Below are 18,229 nucleotides of genomic sequence, written 5' to 3' on the forward strand. Positions count from 1 at the left end.
TCATGCTCGTGTCCCTTTACCACATGAATCATTTTTCCAAGGACATAAGATTCACATACTCCATATGATTAAAATCAAATGGCTCAATAATTCCAGTCGACACTAGCTTTTTAATGCATTTCTCATTTATGAGACCTAATCGACAATACCAAATGTATAAATCATTTGGATATCTTGTTATGAGTCTTTTGGATTGTATGATATAAATATCTTTGCTTGAGTTGGAAGTGTCTAAAACATAAATACCATTAAGAGAAGTGGCTTCGCTCACTGCCAAGTTATCTTAAACAAAATACAACGGTTATTTTTGATGGCAAAAGAAAAATCCTTCCATGTCTAACATAGAAATGGAAATAATGTTTTAGACAAAGTGGTTACATAATAACAATTATGCAACTTAAAATCACTTAGCTAAGACAATCACATAGGTTCCCTTTGAAATGGCGGCTACTCTAGATCCATTTGCTAATCGGAGATCCACGTCACCCTTGCTAAGTGCTTCCACATTACTTAACCCCGACTGAAGTGATAAGTCCAGCTTTGATATCTCCCAAATACCATGACATTACAATAATGACATTCATCGTAGGATTGGGCACCCTTCTTGGTTTTGGTTGTGGTAGTCTCACTATCCATTTCCAATTCATTATCGGGTTTGGGTTTCTTACCCTTATTTGCCTTTCCTTTAATAATACCATTACTCCTTTCAGTTGCAAGGACATTCTTGCTAGAATTCCCACTCAATATAATATTTCTCCTTGCTTCTACAAACAAGGATGCCATGGAAAAAGTGAGATTTTCTTCACAAGATTCTCTTATCAAAGAGGTAGGCATGAATATAGGAGTGGGAGGTGTGGAAGTGGTAAGGTAGTAAAGATTTCCATCCTGACCAATGCCAAATCGTAATTCTCTAGTCGTATCATTGTCATACAAGGAGCATTTTTCATTGAATGATTGGAGCCATGAATTGATGTTGATCGGTGTAAGAGTATTAGATGAATCCATTGCGGATAAATAACTACAAAAACGGAGATGAAGGAAACAATTAACATTGATCGTTATAATACTTGTGAATACAAGTATAACATTTATATAGTGACCTCTACCCAACTATAATAAATGATTCCGAGATCCAAAATTTATATTAACTTGGATGTGAGCCTACGGGCCCTCTACATCTTTACTAATATAACTTGGTGGGTTAACCCTCTTAACCGATTCTACAATTAGAACTCTCGGTCGATGATTTTACATTAAGTCCATCTTTAGCCGGAACCTTTTGCGGCTACGGTCGCAAAATACCTTCGTTGAGATCAACCAAACTTTCGAAGTGTAATAACTACTTATTACCTCACTTACCCAACGTCAATAGAAGCACCCCGAAAAATCGTATTGTACTCCTTATGAAATTTAGATTCATGGGCTCCTACTATTTGGTAAGGCTAAGTCTCAATCTTTTAAAAGTAAAGGTCTTGTCAATTTATTATATATCAATTTTAAGTGAACTAAAAGTCGAATTATCGATAATTATAATTGACATGGTCGAAGACTCTATGTGATATGCATGTGTTGTTATGGCGATTTGGCAATGCATGCAACATATTAAAAGAAATGGAAAACAAATAATAAATTCCTAGTATGGCCTTCCTAAAATAGAAAATCAAATAACCTATTACAAATTCGGAAACTAACTCCTTTGGTCCCTTGAATCTTCAAGTGGCACGCCTCCCATGAACACCCTCTTTGTCGGAACGCCTTTCCGAATGGCACCGTCTTGAAGGAACTCTGGGATTAAAAATAATAATAAAAATACATAGCTATTCCTATTATACATTTGTAATATGAAAAACTAGTAAAATCAAAGTGATACGAGATCACATTAAATTACAACCGAATCCATATTCCCTTTCATTGCGGATAATATCGATTAGAACTAAGGCCATACTAAGATAAATTACATAATTCAAAATTATATAAATAAAATATGACATTCAACAATGAAATATGTAGCATTATAATATGTATCTAATATGCCAAATTATGTACCAAATTGCCCTATTTAACTTATATCGATCATATAACCTGGTTTCATGGAAATTCACGACTTTTAACTTATTAAAATCGTAAATTAATACTAAAATCTAATTTTAGTCCAAGTTAATTATCTTAACATTCTCAGGTCTCAAAAATTAGTCATCACTCAATTTTTGACAATAATTCAACTTGATATAATTTTATGCTCATTATGACCCTAAAATCATAACTATTATGAAATAAATTCAAACTAAATTACAATAATTTCAAAATTTGTATTTAAAATTTTTGAACATTCTGAAATATTTCCATGACACTCATAATATCAAAAATCATGGTTAAAATTTTCGAATTTATCTTGAGAAAAATGTAGTTGCGATTTATCGGTTTTATCAAATAAAACATCTAAAGTATACAAAAATTAATCTAATCAATTTTACAACTTTAGATCTGATAAGTGGGATATAAATGAAACCTAAAATAATTTTCTCATGCCATGCAATTTATTTTAGCTATTTTTCTTAAAATAGTCACTATTTATGTTATTTTTACTCTAAAAATTTATAAATCATGCAAAATGAATCAAGTTCATCTTAAATTTTACACACAGTGACTAAAATATGCATGTGACAACATATTAAAATTTCATGGCATGTTTTGAAGTTTACCTCCATTTAATTCATTTTTATATCATAAAAATCATAAGTCATGCAAAATAAATCAAATTTATACGAAATTTTACATACAATAAGTAAAATATGCATGTGAGGTCATATAAAAATTTTAAGGTCAGAGACTTAGTTTAACTATATTTAACATTTTAATTTCCATTTTAGTCATACAAATGTAATAAAATAACTAAAAATCATTAAAATGGGCAATAAAATACCATAAATCATTAAAATGACCTAAAAACATTTTAGGACCAGAATATACAATATGCATCAATATTTCGTGGCTTTATCTAATAAATCACAAATTATTAGTTTTAATTAGGTTACTAATAACTCGAAAAAACTATAAATCGATTATGCATGCAACATCCTATGCTCTGATACCAATTGTTAGGTTCATATACCTATTATTAGACATCTCTAATGGTGAAATAATTAACATATTAATATGTGTTCTAAGGATCTAGTGCATGCATAACTAAATAAGAGATAAAATAAGAAAACAATGTTCCTTACATTGTTAAATAGTTCGAAATGGGCACAAGTAAAGTCTCCTACCTTCACTTGTTCTTGAGCTTAAATTTCAATGGAAGATCCTCCAACCTTGGTCTCAAATGTAGAAACCCTCCTCAAGAGATGCACCCAAGATTAGCCCTTATCACTACTAAATAATGTTTGCTAGATATTTATTTAGTAGTCTACCTTAAAAATGACTACTAATACTCATATATTATATTAATAATATTAGTAGTATTTTTGAATAATTTAGATCAAAACTTCTCAAGTTTTAGAGAAAGAGAAATGAGTATGAGAGAAGTATTTTTGCATGTGTACTATATTGAGAGATGGTGGAGGAAAAAATGAGATGAGAAGAACAAATTGTTCTCATGCATCCTCTATGTACCATCCAAATGCTCTATTATAGAGCATTTTGGTCTTCTCCAAATATATCACATGCATATGCTTTAGTGTAGGTAATAGGCTAGCTAGAATAAAGTGTGTCATAAGATGTTGGAGCATCTTTCCAACAACAAAATGACAAAACCAAATACTCAAGCATGCTACCATTTTGGACGGTACACTTGAGTGTATATGGGTCCATTTTTGTCTTATAATATTTGTCCCACAAATGCTTATAAGTCTTATGTTTAATTATCTTACATAATTAAATATTAATTTGATCATACAACAATTATGTAACAAATTAATAAACATATATTCACTCAACTTATTGAGTAATATTTTAACATTATATCAACATATAACGGGTCCCATAATAGCTAGTTAGTTAAATTTACAACCTCTTGTAAATGTAAATAACTAATTATCTCTACATCGAAATATTTATAAAACCTCAACATAATTTAGTAAATTAATATATTAATCCACTAAATTGAATCTTATTTAATCGAATTACAATAAGATACATATTTCCTCTCATAAATATAAATTGTTCTTATTTAAGGAGTTAATTAGCTTGTATCGATATTGTAACACCCGCGAATTTTCCATTTTGACATTTATAATTTAATTAACCATTCTATGGTCTTATTTATATTTTAAATTATTTAATTTAATTAATTTCATTATTAAACATGATTTTTATAAATATTATATTTTTAAAGCTTAAGTTATACAAAATAAATATTTTGGTCGGATAATAATGATAATAATAATAATATTCTCCGTCTTGAGTTGTAGTGGGCTTGAGACGTAAATTCATGTGTATATCGACTCAATTTTGCTTATTGGGCCTAGTATGACCAATGGACTCACCTACTACTCCTTCCTCCTCATCAAAATAATGAGGGAAACCCTAACCCCTCCTCCTTCCTCACAATTTCAGCAACACCACCACAAACACAAACACCATTTTCATACTCTCCTCTTACAAATCTTCAAAACACCATAACTTGCTCAATTCTTATCCGATTCAAGTGATTTTCGCGTCTATCTCTTCCTCTCATCGCCCTCCATCTTTCTAGGTAAGAAAAGATCCGACTTTCCTCCTTATTTAGGGCTGTCGACCCATATTACACATGGTACCCTTTTTCTAATTTTGATTCTTAGTCTTATTTTGTGTTTTCTTATGTTTAGGAGAAAGTTTAGTTGACCCGGAAGTGGATTCTTGAAAGGTAGACGAGTCTTTTGTGGATTTAAGTGCAAAAAGGTAACGGTGATGGGTTACTCGACATTATGTCAAATTTGTGTGTTTATATGTTGTAGTTGGTTCATATGTATGTTAAAGTTTGAATCTTTTCTTGTTTCACATGTTTGTTATTGAATGAGTTTGTATGAGAAACCATCTCATGGTTAGTTGAAGGAATTTCCAATCCTTTGGGTTACATGAATGTTTATATGGATAAATTAGTAAAGAAACCGTCTTATTCATGCTTAATAATTGTGTTTAATTATGTCACGAATTTGTTAGTTTGGAATTGTTTGAATTTGAATCGAACCTTGTGTTTTAATCCCTCTTTTATGCTTTGATTTCACCCTTAATACTTGTATAAAGTTGCTTGGGTAATATATGGTGGAATTAGGATTGTAATGGCATGGTAAAAAAATGATTTGGGGATGAAGGTGAGTTGTTGTGTCGTGCAAATCAGCACCACGGCGCAGGCTGCGCACCTCGGCGCGCAGCTGCGCACACAGCCTGGACCAGTTTTCGTAAAATGGCCATAACTTCTTCGTTACTTGTTTGTTTGGGGCTTATGACCTACCGTTAGAACCGTAAGAGGATAAGCTATCACCTCCAACTGGTTTCACCTCATTATCATGTATAGAACTCAAGTTATGACCGTTTGAAGTTGACCCTTGTTGTAGTCGAGTACTAAACTTCTTGTTATAGATTGGGTTTTGAGTTTCTTGTTGGGTATGCATCTTAACTTTGGTTCTAATGCTTGTGTATGATGTGTTGAGACTCTTTTATCATGGGAGTACTTGATGTTTCTTATACCTTTATACTTATGCATGCTTCACATGAATTGTTTACGTTATGTTTGTGCAATCTTTTCCACTCGTATTTGTGACCCAAGTGTGACGACTTACATTGTGTGACGACTTGACTTTCCCTATTTACCCTTTTCGGACCTTTGGTCACGAGTGTGAGCCATGTTTCCGGATTGGGTTATCTTTCCTTCTTTGGACCTTTGGTACGAGTGCGTGCCATGTTTCCGAATTAGGATATCCTTCCGCCTTTCTTCGGACCTTTGGATACGAGTGCGTGCCATGTTTCCGATTAGAGGTTACTCGACCTTTGGATACGAGTGCGTGCCATGTTTCGAGTCTTGGATACGATTTGGTATCGTTTGTCGAATCGGGTGTCGCCCATCCCGAGAGTCGGATCCGGTTTAGACTAGGACCGTATTATGATCGTCGTCCTACCAAGAGGTTGGAGTCTAGGGGTCTGTCTTGTTTGAGTCAAAGCCTTTGTAAATGTCTTGCTGATTACGGTCATTGGCGTGTTCTTATATACGAGAGTGCACGTCTTCTATGATTGTTTGTGAGAGTCTTGGTCCTATCGGATACTAGTGGTGAGATGCAAGCCCTAGTTGCGATATGATCGCCGGGATTGATGTTCCCATCCGTTCTTATGGTGAGATGCAAGCCATAAGTATGAATGTGACATTAGTAGCCACGTCCCGTGCTATGGTTGTTAAGAGGTTTTCAAGTAATGGCTATTGGTTTCCATCCATGTATTTTCTATTCAATTGATCCGTTGTTTACCTTCTTCATATGATTCGATGTCTAATCTCATATCCATGTTTTGGGTTACCTTGAATGCATGTTTAATATAATGTACCATGCCTATCTCATTAAGAATGCAATGTGCCTATCTCATTATGATTATCGTTTATATTCCCTTGTTCATATTATTCAAGTATGATGCATGATCAATATGTTTAATTAAGTTCTTGCTTATGTGCATTTTGACATATTGTGGCTGGGAGAACCCTGAGTTACTCCCCACTGACTGTGGCGTTCATGTTTACATGAATGACAGGTTTGTGATGCAGATTATGGGGAAGACGTGTGAGCTAGCGAGAACGTTGAACCTTGGACCTTAGTTATAGTTTGCCTAGACTCACCTATAGTTAGACTTGTGTTTATTCGTGGGATATCTTTTCCCCAACGCACTTCGTTTTTAATTGTAAAACTTATTCATCTTACTTTTCATTTTCGTTTGATCACTTATGGTGGATTTCACACTTTAAACTTTAAAGGTTTTAAAAATCCCTTATTTTTCCGCTTAGATTTAATAGTTCTTTTGATGCCTCATCGAGGGTGTCACATTGGTATCGAGCATATGTTGCTCCCGACGCACACGCGTGTACCCCAAATTTAAATGTGAACTTGACCTTGAATAATGAATGAGAGATGGGTAGACTTAAGGACCTAAGGTGGTAGTCTGTAGTGTGTTTGCTCTTTGTTAGGTTCTAACATGTTTGTTGATTGTCCTTTAATAATTTGTGTGCCCTTGGATCAATAACCGTAAACTTACCAATGTGGTGATCAAGATTTGGTGCCTATTGCTGAGGATTGAAGATTTGTTCAACATTTGAAGAATGCTTCTACTTCCTCAAAGATGTTTCTCATTTCTTTGTGTATCTTGCCTTATTCTTTATCTCTTGGTGCTTATCCTTCTTCTAAACTCTCTTCTGTTTTGCTTGGAAGCTACTCCTATACCCCATAACTTGTTCCTTGTTCCTTGCTTATCCTCCCTTAACGCCTTTTGATAATACTCTTTCTTTTGAGGAATGTTGACCTTGGTTGGAAATTTGACCTTTGAGGAGATTGTTTGTGGTTGACTCTTAATCCTGGTTTGGAGAGGATTTGATGTTGGAAAGACTTAGGTAGTGAGATGAGACATACTTAATGATTCTTAGACCTAAATCCTTGGTAAAGTGAGTATTCTTGATTGGTGGCATTATTTATGTTGTCAAGTGTGAGTTGCATTTGTTACTAAGGTTATAGAACTTGGCTTGTTGTTTATGGTTGAGATTTGAAAACCTTGGGAAGTGTAGTGAGACGTGCCTTGGGATACTAATGCTTAGTACTTGACTTAAAATGGATGAAACTGAATGGTGGATTTGAGGATGTAGGATTTATTAAGTAAGTCGAGTTTGTGAATGACTTTCGTAATCACTTTAGATATGAGAGTTTGATAATGTACATGTGACCATATGAGAAATGCTAATTGTGGGATTATTAGTTGGTTTTAGTGAGTGATATTGATTACCACCTGAGGTATGGTATGAGAGTGAGACTAAGGTACATCATTGGAAAGTTTTAGCATTTGTTTTAGTAACTAGAAAGGATAATGGTATGTTGATGACCATAATGGATTGGTGATGTGATTTGATATTAGCTGACCCTTGAGGGTTCTTGAGTTGAGAGGGACTTAGTATTGAGAAGTCTTTGTTAACCCTATGGTTTTAGGAACATTGAGGTTGTGTCAAGTACTCGAGGTAAATGGGTGCTTTTATACTAGAGTGGTAGATTTGCTTTAGAGAAATCCTAATATGTGATAGGATAGGTGAACAACGAATCTAACCAATTTATCAACCCTTAAGCGAGCGTTTATTTTTACCTTGATCAGTCATAGAGGTGTAATCCTTTAAGAGAGACTTGCATATAAGGAATGAGATGAATTGCCTTGACCCTCGTTTTGGAATTTGGTCGTTTTGTTATGACGGTACGATATCCTAATAGGCGTGGCATTGTTAGAGAGAACCTTAAGTCTTAGAAAGCGTATGGTTTAAGCCTTAAAATCCCCCTTCGTACCTTTAATCATCTTCCTTCCCTTCGTTCATACCTTGATTAGATTTATTCCTTAAGTATAAAAGTTTACTTGTCATTTCCTTACCTTGAATACCTCTCTAATTCTAATGTCTCTTACTGGTGTTAACTAGTTACCTTTACTATTGACTCCTTTAATCTCACACCTCGTCATGTTCATGTATCCCATTGAAATTTCCTATCTTTTCTTGACCTAGTTATTGCTCTTGTTTCTTTAGTGGAGTGATGGCATTGTTGGCTACGTTGTAGAGTGAGTGAGATGCTCTTTGAGGATTCTTTGTGAACCTTGATTTCGTCAAAATTGGATTAGTGGAACTCGAGTTGAGTTGGGTAGGAAAAATTGTATGACAAACCTATTTACTTTTGGTTGGTGGTCTTTATGATTTGGGGAATGTGATCATCTATGCTTGTGAATTCGGGTGTGAATAAGTTTTTGGTTTGGAGTGTTAGAAAGTATGAAGACCTTGAAATTTTGACCTTTGATTAAGGATTTTACCATAGTGAGAACTCCTAGTAGTCGATAGTTGGTTATGTGTGTAACTCTGTTAGTAGTTTTGATCTTTCGTGGAAATCGTTTATAGATGACTTATATTTGAGGGTTATGGAATCACAATTGTGGTGGAGTGACTTGACCCACGGGATAGCATAGGAGTAAAGTGTGCAAGTATTTTGAGGAAATTCTTGGGAGTTATGTGGTTATGAGTTACCGTTCAGGATGACTTTGTTGTTTGAGATTTGTCTTTCTGGCGTTTCCTTGTTGTTTAAATTCCTTCGTTCCTTAAGCATAAGCATTTCCGTTCATACCTCTCTTCTTCGCTTCATCATGCTCCTCCTTTAAATTTGATACTCGTAACTTGTGAAATTCAATCTTTGATATCCTTGTAGACTCGATTTCAACACTTCTCCTAGGAAGTTCATCATAGCTCTTTTGTTGGTAAAGTTTGAACCCTCTTAGCGTACCTTGTGTTCATGATATCTAAGTTCTCTTCATTTCGTAATATTTCTAAACATTTCAAGCTACCACTTTTGATCCATTGTTAAAAGTTTATGTTACTTTTATAAAACCCTACCTATTTTAAAGGTTTGAAAATGGGAATTTGATTTAGTTCTCCTTTTGTTCTATGAGTACAACTTCTTTTTATTGATTTTAATTGCTAAACCCGAGTTACTTTTAATTTTGCTCAATTTCTAACTAACTTTGACCTACTTATGATTCCTTTGTCAGAGTTTAATACTATATTTTCGGAAATTTGACTCCATTTGAGTTTAAAAGTGAAACCTCTATCTCTAATTTGGCTTTGGCAAAAGAAAATTTGAGTGAATTACCTTTTTCTTTCGATTTTGACGTTGATCGGATGTTAGAACTCGTTATTTGAAACGTTTAATAACTTGTTCTACGCTTGTCGGCGAGTGATTTTTGTTTTAAATTTGTCTTTGACTTGGAAAGTTAGCGTTCTTGTGTGCACGACAAGAGCAATTTCGTTCCATGAATGAGACTTATACCTTTGAAAACTCTTCATTAATGTTTTTGAAAGTATTTTGATTTTCGATTTATACAAATAATTTGCTTTTGACCATATCTTCGATTTGGAATGTGATGTTCTTGAATGCGCAACGAGAGCATTTTCGTTCCTTTGATGAGAATCGTTCATTTTAAAATTTTATTTGAGACTTCTGAAAGGATTTTGATTCTTACGATAAGTAACCTTTTAATGTTTTGGTTACCAATTTTAAAAGTTCAATTTTGCTTTTTATAACCTTTCTTTTCTACCTTCAAGTTTCGAGGACGAAACTTTTTAAAAGATGGGGTGATTGTAACACCCGCGAATTTTCCATTTTGACATTTATAATTTAATTAACCATTCTATGGTCTTATTTATATTTTAAATTATTTAATTTAATTAATTTCATTATTAAACATGATTTTTATAAATATTATATTTTTAAAGCTTAAGTTATACAAAATAAATATTTTGGTCGGATAATAATGATAATAATAATAATATTCTCCGTCTTGAGTTGTAGTGGGCTTGAGACGTAAATTCATGTGTATATCGACTCAATTTTGCTTATTGGGCCTAGTATGACCAATGGACTCACCTACTACTCCTTCCTCCTCATCAAAATAATGAGGGAAACCCTAACCCCTCCTCCTTCCTCACAATTTCAGCAACACCACCACAAACACAAACACCATTTTCATACTCTCCTCTTACAAATCTTCAAAACACCATAACTTGCTCAATTCTTATCCGATTCAAGTGATTTTCGCGTCTATCTCTTCCTCTCATCGCCCTCCATCTTTCTAGGTAAGAAAAGATCCGACTTTCCTCCTTATTTAGGGCTGTCGACCCATATTACACATGGTACCCTTTTTCTAATTTTGATTCTTAGTCTTATTTTGTGTTTTCTTATGTTTAGGAGAAAGTTTAGTTGACCCTAAGTGGATTCTTGAAAGGTAGACGAGTCTTTTGTGGATTTAAGTGCAAAAAGGTAACGGTGATGGGTTACTCGACATTATGTCAAATTTGTGTGTTTATATGTTGTAGTTGGTTCATATGTATGTTAAAGTTTGAATCTTTTCTTGTTTCACATGTTTGTTATTGAATGAGTTTGTATGAGAAACCATCTCATGGTTAGTTGAAGGAATTTCCAATCCTTTGGGTTACATGAATGTTTATATGGATAAATTAGTAAAGAAACCGTCTTATTCATGCTTAATAATTGTGTTTAATTATGTCACGAATTTGTTAGTTTGGAATTGTTTGAATTTGAATCGAACCTTGTGTTTTAATCCCTCTTTTATGCTTTGATTTCACCCTTAATACTTGTATAAAGTTGCTTGGGTAATATATGGTGGAATTAGGATTGTAATGGCATGGTAAAAAAATGATTTGGGGATGAAGGTGAGTTGTTGTGTCGTGCAAATCAGCACCACGGCGCAGGCTGCGCACCTCGGCGCAGGCTGCGCACACAGCCTGGACCAGTTTTCGTAAAATGGCCATAACTTCTTCGTTACTTGTTTGTTTGGGGCTTATGACCTACCGTTAGAACCGTAAGAGGATAAGCTATCACCTCCAACTGGTTTCACCTCATTATCATGTATAGAACTCAAGTTATGACCGTTTGAAGTTGACCCTTGTTGTAGTCGAGTACTAAACTTCTTGTTATAGATTGGGTTTTGAGTTTCTTGTTGGGTATGCATCTTAACTTTGGTTCTAATGCTTGTGTATGATGTGTTGAGACTCTTTTATCATGGGAGTACTTGATGTTTCTTATACCTTTATACTTATGCATGCTTCACATGAATTGTTTACGTTATGTTTGTGCAATCTTTTCCACTCGTATTTGTGACCCAAGTGTGACGACTTACATTGTGTGACGACTTGACTTTCCCTATTTACCCTTTTCGGACCTTTGGTCACGAGTGTGAGCCATGTTTCCGGATTGGGTTATCTTTCCTTCTTTGGACCTTTGGTACGAGTGCGTGCCATGTTTCCGAATTAGGATATCCTTCCGCCTTTCTTCGGACCTTTGGATACGAGTGCGTGCCATGTTTCCGATTAGAGGTTACTCGACCTTTGGATACGAGTGCGTGCCATGTTTCGAGTCTTGGATACGATTTGGTATCGTTTGTCGAATCGGGTGTCGCCCATCCCGAGAGTCGGATCCGAGGTTTAGACTAGGACCGTATTATGATCGTCGTCCTACCAAGAGGTTGGAGTCTAGGGGTCTGTCTTGTTTGAGTCAAAGCCTTTGTAAATGTCTTGCTGATTACGGTCATTGGCGTGTTCTTATATACGAGAGTGCACGTCTTCTATGATTGTTTGTGAGAGTCTTGGTCCTATCGGATACTAGTGGTGAGATGCAAGCCCCTAGTTGCGATATGATCGGCGGGATTGATGTTCCCATCCGTTCTTATGGTGAGATGCAAGCCATAAGTATGAATGTGACATTAGTAGCCACGTCCCGTGCTATGGTTGTTAAGAGGTTTTCAAGTAATGGCTATTGGTTTCCATCCATGTATTTTCTATTCAATTGATCCGTTGTTTACCTTCTTCATATGATTCGATGTCTAATCTCATATCCATGTTTTGGGTTACCTTGAATGCATGTTTAATATAATGTACCATGCCTATCTCATTAAGAATGCAATGTGCCTATCTCATTATGATTATCGTTTATATTCCCTTGTTCATATTATTCAAGTATGATGCATGATCAATATGTTTAATTAAGTTCTTGCTTATGTGCATTTTGACATATTGTGGCTGGAGAACCCCGAGTTACTCCCCATCGATCGTGGCGTTCATGTTTACATGAATGACAGGTTTGTGATGCAGATTATGGGGAAGACGTGTGAGCTAGCGAGAACGTTGAACCTTGGACCTTAGTTATAGTTTGCCTAGACTCACCTATAGTTAGACTTGTGTTTATTCGTGGGATATCTTTTCCCCAACGCACTTCGTTTTTAATTGTAAAACTTATTCATCTTACTTTTCATTTTCGTTTGATCACTTATGGTGGATTTCACACTTTAAACTTTAAAGGTTTTAAAAATCCCTTATTTTTCCGCTTAGATTTAATAGTTCTTTTGATGCCTCATCGAGGGGTGTCACAGATATACAAGTAATTAACTTTACTGATTAGGGCATCATCCTATAGGTGTGACCTTAAGGGATCAACTGACCACCACCGTCCTACGACAGTAATGTCAAACTCTAGCAAGCCAATCGTTACCAATTAATGTTGATCAGTTGACTATATAAATGAATCATCCCTTACGTATTCTTATTTGAGATTTACAAATGATATTTAAATCATGTAATCGCACTATTGTTGAGTACACATACTCCAACAATCAATGCATCGTTGAACTAGAGGATGAAGGCTATTGCTTAAGAGTTGTTCCTGCTGAACATAGCTTACACACGATGAATTATCCATATGCACCAGCAATTTTCGAACCCCAATAGATCGAGCATATTCCAACCCGACCACAAGAGCCCTCATCTCCGCTCTCATAGAGTTACAAATAACGCATGAGAAGTGAAAGGCACTTTCCTATTGAAGTCGAATTGACCTCGCAAAAACCGAATATGATCCTCGGACCGTCTAAAAACTACGTTGTTATGCCAGCGCCAAATCCACCAACAAGTTATTGCAAATTTCACGGACCAATCGTGGGTGGCGAGGGAGATACTGTTACTAGCATTTTTGGAAACCCAACTCGTGAAAGGCAAGGAATAAAAAGTCGATAAAACAGCGCACTCACCAAGTTGCTCCCATATTTCAGTCGAGAAAGGGCACCTGCGTAAAAGATGATCTGTTGTCTCGTCATCCTTGAGGCATCTTGGACAAGCAGGATCATCATGCAATCCTTGCCTAACCCAGTTTCAATTAGTCATAAGATGGCCGCATGTTGTTAGCCATATAAACATTCAGATTCTTTGTTGGACGGGTTTTTTCCAAATGACATGCCATGCCATCGTATCCACTTCTGGTGGCGCTTTTGCGGTCTTAATAAGACCTAAAGTAGATTTGATGGAAAATTTACCGCTAGACGAGGCATTCCAATAAAACGAGTCTTCTAAATACGACTCCGGGTATAAAGAATATGCAGCAATTTTTAATAAGTCCTCACGAGATAAATAATTTGAAAAGGCGTCCCATTTCCAACCCGGTGTTTCGTCCAACATATCTGCTATGGTGGCACCTAGAATGTCATCATGTATCGTCATAGTAGCTCTATTTGACATGCTACCTGAATCCACCAAAGAATGATCCTAAAACAATGTTTTACGACCATTCCCCACCGCAACTATGCTTCCACTATTAATTATTTTTGCTTGCGAGGTAATACCAGCCCAAACATTGGACATATTTGGTTTAGGTTGGAATATGTCAACATCACATCGACCATAACAATACTTAGAACGGAGGTCCCGAGCCTATATTGTGCTTGGCTCGGACAAAACTCACCATCCTAACTTGGTTAAAAACGCTGCATTTGACTGTCGAGAGGAACGAAGTCCTAAGCCTCCCATAGATTTTGGTATCTGAACCGTGTCCCAAAAAATCAAATGAACTTTCTTATGCTCCTCAGTACCTCGCCATAAGAACCCTCTAGTCTTTCTGTCAAACGAGTCATATACTGATCTTGGTATCTTCGCGGTTTGCATACTGTAATTAGCCATAGTAGAAAGGTAGATTGTATTCCGACCTGCAAGCGATAAATGCTTAGTTTGCAATCCTGCCAAATGTTTATTGAATCTCTTCGAGGTGAGCAAAAGTAGGCTTTGTCATGCGCCTATTAATAGTCGGCATACCCAAATATGTGCCCAAGTCGTTAGTTACTTCAAATCCAAGAATATTTTTGACATCGTCTATATCTGAACTCGTGGTATTAGCGGAAAAGAATAGTTTAGATTTCGCCATACTTACTTTTTCACCTGAAGCGCGGCAAAATTATCAAGAACATATTTAATAACATGAGCTTGATCAGCTCTTGCTTCCGCGAATAAAACCATATCGTCAGTGAAGAAAAGATTAGAAATTTTGGGGCCATTTTTACATATGGGAATTGGGAGCCAATCCTTGCCACGAACACGAACATTAATAGATTGTTGTAATTTTTCGAGACACATAACGAAGAGGTATGATGATAATGGATCACCTTGTCTAACCCCTCTAGTAGGCTTAAAAGTTTTAGTCGGTTCACCATTCCACAGAATTCGCATAGTCATAGTGGTCAAACATTCCATCACTTTATCTATCAAAAGAAAAGGAAGGCCCATATGCGGCATGGTGCTCCTAATAAAAATCCATTTGAGACGGTTATAAACTTTCTCCAAATCAATTTTGATAGCCATATAACCCGTTTTTCCTTTTTTTTTCCGCATAGTATGAATCGCTTCTTGAAAAACAATGATATTATCTATGACTTGACGTCCCGGGACAAATCCACTTTTATTTTCAGATATGAGCCAAGGGAGAACTTTTCTAATTCGGTTGGCAATAGTCTTACTTATAATTCTGTAAGCCACATTACAAAGGCTTATAGGGCGAAATTGAGATATGTATTCCGGACTAGGGACCTTCGGAATCAAGACTATATGCGTATCATTTAGATCAGCTGGTAACCCTTTCCCCTCGAGTGCCTTCATAACCATCATATAAACATCTTGTCTAATAATTGCCCACTGTTTTTGATATAAAAGGGCCTGAAAACCATCAGGTCTGGGTGCTTTAAGCGAGCCCATATGCATTATAACGTTATCAATCTCCGCTTTAGAATAGTATTTAGTTAACCATTCCCAATGCTCGTTGCTATATTCTTGGAATAAATCATACGAGATGTCTGCATCATTATCGTCGGGCATATCATCCGTGTAAAGCTTCTTGTAATAGTGCATGACAATCTTCTTAATATCGTCGTTATTTTCAACCCAGTGACCCTCGTCATTCTTTAAAGAACTTATGCGATTTCTCCACCGGCGAACTAACCAACTAACATGAAAATAAGAGGTATTTTGATCACCATCTCTAATGAATTCGACCCGAGATTTTTGGTACCATAATAGCTCTTCACATTCAAGAATATCATCTAACTCTTTTCGTAGTCTCACCTCAAGCTTTAATCATATGACTCTCGCTCTGGTTTGAAAGGATGCGCTGACAATCTTCTATTCGAGCTAATAATTGCCTTTTTTGTCGAAAAATATTACCGAACACGTCTTTGTTCCATCTTTGTAATTTAGTAGACAAATCAGATAATTGGGAAACTAAGTTATTACCCGTTATCCAACTCGATGCAATGAAGTTCGAAAAATTCTCATGTGTCATCCACGCCGCTTCAAAACGAAACGATCTTTGGAGAGCATTAAGAGGAGTAAAACCATTGGGAGATATTAATAATGGGCAGTGATCGGACTGGAAAGCGGGAAGATGTCGCACACTAGCATCCCCAAACAAAGTGCTCCATTCGATGTTACATAGTGCTCTATCAAGATGAGCACTCTGTCTTGTTGATTCAGAATGTCCTCGAGCCCATTTGTGAGCCGGTCCTGAAAATTATAATTTAATATGTCGGCAATTCTCGATCCAATTGTTAAATAAATCGCACCTGCGTGCCATATTCTGATCACCTTCATGACACTCTTCTAAGGACCGAGTTTCATTATAATCACCAGCTAGCATCCACGGATGGTTATTGTTTCGTGCAAAACGTCCCAACTCCGACCAAAATTCTAATCGATTTGTGGGATTCGAGCTTGCATAGACAGCGGAAAAAAAAACCATGGCAAGTCACCATTACGTGAAACCTCGATTGTGATATACTGCGAGTGCTCTTTAACTGGTGTGACAGATACAAGTTCAGGTCTCCAATAGAGCGAAATACCACCACTAAAACCGTTTGCCTCGACCCGTGGATGGCCATTATAGCCTATAATTTTCTGTATCTTGAGAGCGGGGTTACCATTCATATAAGTTTCGTCAAGAGCAATAATAGAAGGCTTATACGTCTTAACCACATCCTTAAGAGCATTAATTTTAATTTTATTACCGGTCCCTTTTATATTCCAAACCATACAGGTTATTGGGGACATATTAGGTGATATAGCTGCGATTCTGTCCGACATATTAAACGGTGCATAAAGTAAATGTGTTAGATAAGCTCGACTTACAAGCGATAGAACTTGATTAATGTTCCATGGAATCGACATCTCCAATTGAAGATTCGAGGGGTCCTCCTAGATTGTTTTGAGGGTGAGGTCCATTATCGTGCACTCCGGTACCATCACCTCCATATAGGGTGCGAGGGTCTCCTTCCATACTGATTTCGTAAGTGTCTGTGTGAGAGGTATCATCTCGAACTGAGGATGTTGAGGAAGATAACGAAGTTGCGGAAGTTTGAGGTCTAAGTACGGTATGTGAGGGTCCATTATGATCGATGACAGTCGAATCAGGTGTTGTATTTTTTGTAATTATCGTAACAGGGAGCTTGTTATTGTTAGGGATAGTAGTAGATTGTATTGACTTGGGGATATTGGAAATATCTTATAGAATAATAGGAGAATTATTAGGGATAATATTATTGGAAGATGGAATATTTTTACTCTTAACCGAGTATTTGGTGGAGCGAATTATAGTGCGAGATTGGGAAAGAATTTTAGTAGCTTGTTTATTAAAGTTATTAATCTTTTGTCTTATTTTGGAATTATTTTCTGTGATATTTTTAGAGGTAAATTGGATATTTTCAATAGGTAAATTAGGAAATTGCATATTGTCAAGGATATTTTCTTGATTATTTAAAATCTCGAACCTTGACCCTTGTTTCGCTTGATTCTTTTCAAGATTGAAAATCATATTGTTAGCATTAGGTTGGCCGAATATTGGATTCTGTTTACCTTGTGTACTGACTGATTTCTTTCTTTGAGGTTTAGTAACCATCATCTAGTTGCCAAAATCATCTTTCTCTTCAGGCCCGAGTCCCACTTCAAGTGAATTAGCATTCACTATTGACGCTTCAGCATTGCCCTGTATCACTGTGTTTGCGAGACCATTTTCATCCAAGCTAACTACTCCTTGTTTATGACATGTTTCGGAATTGTGACCTAGCTTGCCACACTTAAAACAAATAATTTTTAACCTTCATATTGTATACAATAAACCTTGCCATTTAAACGAAATTTAGATATCAAAGGTTTGGAAATATC

At 36.0% G+C, this 18,229-nt stretch overlaps 2 long non-coding RNA genes across 2 annotated transcripts; both read left to right on the top strand.

Annotated features, from left to right (window-relative positions):
• Window positions 1-4,523: 4,523 nt before the first annotated feature.
• Window positions 4,524-6,957, top strand: LOC141633368 (uncharacterized). The gene is made up of 3 exons (XR_012538139.1): window positions 4,524-4,693; window positions 4,806-4,878; window positions 6,715-6,957. It is a non-coding gene; the product is annotated as an uncharacterized LOC141633368 (long non-coding RNA).
• A 3,995-nt stretch (window positions 6,958-10,952) lies between these two features.
• On the top strand, window positions 10,953-13,083 carry LOC141634090 (uncharacterized). The gene is made up of 2 exons (XR_012538819.1): window positions 10,953-11,003; window positions 12,841-13,083. It is a non-coding gene; the product is annotated as an uncharacterized LOC141634090 (long non-coding RNA).
• The last annotated feature ends 5,146 nt before the right edge of the window (window positions 13,084-18,229 follow it).

Source organism: Silene latifolia, chromosome Y, assembly GCF_048544455.1.
Source record: "Silene latifolia isolate original U9 population chromosome Y, ASM4854445v1, whole genome shotgun sequence".
Classification (NCBI taxonomy): Eukaryota; Viridiplantae; Streptophyta; class Magnoliopsida; order Caryophyllales; family Caryophyllaceae; genus Silene; species Silene latifolia.